This window comes from Lactuca virosa, chromosome 7, assembly GCF_052849685.1.
Source record: "Lactuca virosa cultivar CGN04683 chromosome 7, Lactuca_virosa_CGN04683_v6, whole genome shotgun sequence".
NCBI lineage: Eukaryota > Viridiplantae > Streptophyta > Magnoliopsida > Asterales > Asteraceae > Lactuca > Lactuca virosa.
The window spans coordinates 201916979-201922965 of record NC_136432.1 but is presented as its reverse complement, the minus strand read 5'-3'; the positions used below and the strand labels follow the sequence as shown (position 1 = coordinate 201922965).

At 31.0% G+C, this 5987-nt stretch overlaps 1 long non-coding RNA gene across 2 annotated transcripts; it reads right to left on the bottom strand.

The window, feature by feature from the left end:
- Positions 1 to 214: 214 nt before the first annotated feature.
- Positions 215 to 2215, bottom strand: LOC145125235 (uncharacterized). Of its 2 annotated transcripts, none has more exons than XR_013715879.1 (2): positions 2145 to 2215; positions 215 to 1698 (listed from the first exon to the last, which is right to left on the bottom strand). It is a non-coding gene; the product is annotated as an uncharacterized LOC145125235 (long non-coding RNA). The 2 variants fall into 2 exon arrangements; XR_013715878.1 differs by having other exon boundaries at positions 2035 to 2209.
- Positions 2216 to 5987: the final 3772 nt, after the last annotated feature.

The following is a 5987-nucleotide window of genomic DNA, read 5'->3' as shown; positions in this document are numbered from 1 at the left end:
TAAATGATACTATTAAAGTTGCCCAAAAGTCTTCACGAATTGGGTTATCATTTAAAGGTCATGCAAATTATGATGTGATTAGGAAGGCATCACTAAGTGACTGTAGATAAAAGATGCTAAAAGAGTACCATGATTTACTTTTTAATTAAACCTTGCTAAATAAATTAAATATGGATATATAACTAAATTTTGTGCATTTCTTACATATATAACATTTATAGGTAAAATCATTTATATATTTCTTTCAAATCTAAATGCTATTATATTATGTACAAAAATAAAATAAAATTGCAAAAGCAATTAATCAGCTTAAAGATAAATGACAAATCAAGTGTTCCTTCTTCTTAAAGAGAAAGTCTTTTCATTTTCTGGGAGGTGGGGTATCCTGAAACGATAAAAGAAAAGTTAAATGTCTTCTACGGATCGAGGTGAGATCTAACATATTTGCATGTAGAAAATTTAGTTTTCATTATTGTTTGTGCATTTTTGTAAAAGAGTTGCATCTATCATTCAAAAGGAGAAAAATTATTAGGTCGATAGAAGAGACATTTGATATATAAACCTATAAATTAAGACGACTCGAGAAAAAAATGTTGATAATGAGACTAAAAAAGGGAAAAGAAAAGATGAATAAAATAAGAGAGTGGTGTCTTTATTCTCCATCGCTGTCCTTTCGATGGTATTTGGTGCCAAGTCTTTGTCCATATATATAATTGAAAGCACTAACCATCCAAGATTTAAACCCTTTTTAAAACCCACTAATTATTTTAAATATTTTTGGAACCCTAGCGAATCAGTTAAAGGACAAAACACAAAACCCTAATGTTTCTAAAGCGGTCATTAGTTGCCTTTTGCGATTTTTCAGTCAGTAATAATGCGCTACAATCCATTAAAGAACCTTCACTTAGCTCTTCAAGAACTTATCAAGCATGATGCTTCCTTTAGTGATCTTGCAGGAGTTGGTGTTTAGTGTTCCAAGTTGACTTTATGTGCCTTTTGATCCAAAAGGAGGAGATTATGATCTCCCCGATCACTCTTTTCGTTAGACGTTTCACATTTTGTGTAACGCAGTTCATATTCAATCAGTAATACTGCAATAGAATCAATTAAAGAACGTTAACCCTTCTCTTAAGAACTCAAACGATGCATTTTCTTTTAGTAATCTGCTAGAGGATGTTCTATATATGTTGAGGTTGGCATATGTGAGTGCTTTTTGAGTCATTTAACCTGAAAGAAGGGAATTTAATTAGGATCAACCCATTTAAATTCTTCGCTATACCTTTGTTTTTGTGTGTAGCTAATCTATGTACCTGATTCAAAGAAAATACGAATAATCTTGAATAATAAGGTTCGAGCTTAGCAACCTAAGCAGGGTGATATTTTTCCTTTTTCTCAATTGTTGAATTAATATTTAATCGGAAAGGCCTTGTAATTCATCGTGGACCGAGTGACTTAAAAACCCACTTAGTTTTAGCTTTATCCAGCATGTAATCGTGACTTGGTCTTCCAGTTTCTTGCTGGGCTAGATGGTTGTTATGAAAGTTTTTGTTGTTGTTCAAAGAAAAAGATTTGTGCTGACTAACCTTCATTCGGAAGCAAAATCTATAAGAAAGAACATCTTCTGCGATTTCCAATGGGGTTCCCGTTCTTGCCACGTCAGCCGTAATTAAGGGACCCACGGGAACCATGACCTAATTACTTTTGACAATTTAACGAAGCAAATATGGATCACACAATGGATCACACAATTATTCTACGTAATGAAAGATTCCATTCAATTCCCTCTCCTTGAAATATTGTTTGATGTGTCTTTCTTAAAGATGAGTCCAAAATAAAATAAGGCTTATATGAACAAGCTTTTGTTCATCCCATTTACTTGGGGATCGTATATAAGATTTCCTATATAAGTACTCATTAACATTAACTATATGTCAAGTTGCCTTCTACTACGTTTCCAAAAATATAAATATGGCTTTTATAATTAAAGAAATATCAAGAATAGACATTTAGTGCAATCATAATCTACTAACTTACATATTATTTTTGTACGTACAACGAAGATCATTGTGGGGGGTATTGGATATAACCAATGTCTTGAGAGTTGACATTAATCAATCAAACTAAGTTGATAAAGAAACTCTTACCAACAATATATGTGTCTACTTTAGCCTTCAATTCCACGCATTTTAGGTTGAGTCTCTCCTCTTTATCGATGAAAAGACAAAAAAGGATGTGATATTATTGGTTAACAATAATTTGAATTATAAGGGTCCATTCCCCATTAACACATTAAATTAATCACTAAGATTTTAATTTCCACTAACCCTATGGACTTAGTGCCCCAACAACAGCAAAGTGGTTTCCTCTCACCTTTTAGGCTTTTATTTAATCCAAAAGTTAAGCACAGCAAAAAAGCATTGCATTGTGATAGAATTCTTTAGATTAAACAATCAATTCTTAGCTCTTATCCCCAACACCACTACTGTGATTAATTAACTTCATCTATAACCCCCCACCCCACCCCCTCCCGTTGTTGTATACAATATACAAACTTTGCATCATTTATTGAATCCTCTGGTCTGGAAAGAAGCTTTCAAAGAGAGAGAATCAATCAAGTTGATGAAAATAAACATGGGTTTGAAGATATGTCTCCTGACTTTTCTCATTGTAGCATCGCTTGTATCATCATCATCTGCAGGTTTATAATTCATCAATTGCATAAATCTTCTTCCATAATTAAGTAACCATGGTGAATGCCTTTAAATTTAGTTTTCTCTGAATCATTTATGATTATCATGTGAAACAGCCCGATGTGGATCCTCCATTCCAATGAAGAAACTTGGTGCAACTGATCAGAATCAGGTTAAATTTGTCACTCATTAAACATAAAAGCTGTTCATATTTTATGGGGTTTTGATCATATAAATTGATATGTGTATATGTATATATAGGAATCTTTATATTCAGAAGATGATCAAATTTCAAAGAGGGACAATATTCATGAGAGGCTGCTAAGGGCTAATACGAAAGATTATGGACGACCAGATCCTGCACCAACATTTGTCAAGCCTCCTTTCAAACTCATACCAAACTAGGCACCGCCTTAGAGCTCAGCTACACGTTCTACACATGCAGTATCTATGAAGTTAGCGATATATATAATATATATGCCTTTTGGAGTATTACTTATATGCGTTACTCTATAAGTTTTCGAGATAATTGTCATCTATATGTATATGTTACTGTGTTGCAGCTAGGGTTTATATTACCCAGAAAACATCATGCATGTATAATATTAATGAAGTACGGATGTTGTATGTTCCATATTAACTATGTGTATGAAGTATGAATATAAATATAGTACTGGCATGTTCATACTATTCTTATACTCTATGTATAATTAAGGTTTACATCTCATGCATGTATATATATATGCATATATGCATGAATTTGTAGCAAGTATATAAATATACATGTATGTAATATTTGGACATTTTCTGTCTTAATTAAAACATATAATATCTGTATGTTTCATTATCTTTTCTTCATTATTTTAATAATAAACCTTTCAATATATATATATATATATATATATATATATATATATATATATATATATATATATATATATATATATATAGAGAGAGAGAGAGAGAGAGAGAGAGAGGTAAGTTCAATTGAGAAAATAAAAAAGGTTGAGAATGGAGGAATCATTCTCAGTCAATCATTTATCTAACATGTTCACCTTAAAAAAAATACGCGTGTCCATTTTCATTAAGGGTATCTTTGTAAATTAGCAACTTTTTTACATAGAACTTACCTTTTCGTTGTTATCGGTTTCCAAATTGATGATATCTTTAGCTCGTTTGAATCGGATATGAGGAATTCATTATCAATATTCTTTTTTTTATATAACTCGTTAGCAATTATACGTATTCATTCCATTAATCGTGAAGTTTCGCATATGTGTTTCAGTTTTCTTCTTCATATTCAGTTTCCGATTTGATCAGGTATGTATATCGTTTGAATCGGATAGATCGGAGTTCATAATCAAGATTATTGCTTTTTATATTTTTTTTTGGAATTACGCTTATTATCTTCGTTTTGGAGTTGTTTCATCGGAGTTCGTTATGAAGATTATAAAGTTTCGAATATGTATTGGAGTTATTTCATCGGATTTTTGTTAAGTAGTTTGAGATATTTATTTCAAATCGGAGCTGATTTAATTTTAATCGGATATATCGTTGTAGTGTTTACGCTCTGAACTGAGAGAGATTGCTTAATTACATCATCTGATCGATCTGATTTAAGTTTCTTTCAGATATTTTGTATGTTGAGGTGAGATATATTCGAAATTAACCAGGTTTTCATATTTACGACTTTTTTGTGAGATATATTCGATATTAAGATTGTTTTTGTTTATTTATACAGATCATTTGGTTTATTATGTCGAATTCTAGTGTTATTGATGGTGATTTGTATTCTTCTATGAGTGAGAGTGAAGAAGAAGATGTTGAGAACTCATTTTTTGAAGGTATCAGTTATTGAATTATTTTGTTGTTTTTAATTTTGTTGATTATCATTTATTGACATATGAATATGTTAATATGAATAAATTGTTGTCTTATTCATATATGAATAAACGTGTGATAATTGTAATTTCGAATTTATTATTTTTTTCGTTTTATTCATATATGAATAAGTTATGTTTTATTTTATATATTTTGAATCCTCATGAATTTTATGTATTCATATATGAATGTTTTTTTGTTTTATTTATATGAGTTTCATGTATTCATATATGATTGTTTTATTCATGCATTATTATTTTAGGTGGTGAATCTTCAAGTTCAGTACATGATGCGCAATATTGTGATGATATAATTGGAGAACATGTCTATAAGCCAGATGTACCTGTTCAACTTATTCCATTTAAGGGTTTAATCTTCAAATCATTAAAGTTGGCTATCAAAATGTATTCTGAGTATGCTGAAATTGGTGGTTTTGATGTTAGACTGAGCACACAGTCAAGGTTTGATAACAAGATTATAAAGAAGAAACATATTATATGTAATCATGGTGGCAAACAGAAAAAGAAATCTTGTGACACATTGGGTACAAGTGGTGTTAGGAGGAAACGAAATTCAAATCCAAGAGCTATTGGTTGTCAAGCAAAGATTATATTTGAATCTGTGTATGGAACTCCAGATTATAAAGTTTTTAAGTTTGATGAACTTCACAACCATCCACTTGAGAAGAGAAGCGATTTTAAAAAAAGCGAGGCAAATGTCATATTCAGAAAAAGAGTTTATTGTGCGTGCTTCCACATCAAAAATAGGTCCAACTATGGCTCATAAGTTGAGGGCAAGTCTGAGAGGTGGGTATGAGTTTGTAAAGCCCAAAGTAGTTGACTATAAAAATTTAAAGAGAGATATCAACAGGGTTATTGGTTATAAAGATGTCCAAATGATAGTAAACACAATGAATGACCGTCGAGCTCACTATCCAAATTACTCATTTGAGTTTAATTATCAAGATGATGTTTTGGACTGTATGTTTTGGGCTGATGAAATGGAGAAGACATATTATGCTGAATTTGGTGATGTTATCTCGTTTGATGCGACTTTCCGAACAAACAAGTAAGTTATTCTATCTATTTTTTTATAGCTTATTCATATATTAATATTTTTATATTCACTTATGAATACATCAAAAATTAACTTTAATGAACATTTTTTTGTGTGTTAGGTATCGAATGGTTTTTGTTCCATTTACTGTTATTGACCATCATAAAAAATCAGTTACTGTTGGATCGGGGTTGCTAAGCAATGAAAGCATTGAGTCTTACTCTTGGTTGCTTAAAGCATTTCTTAAAACTCATGGGAAAGAACCAACACTTTTTTTTAACCGATCAAGATACTGCAATAAAACAAGCCGTTGAGAATGTGTTTCCTAATTCAAAGCACTGATTATGTATGTGGCATATA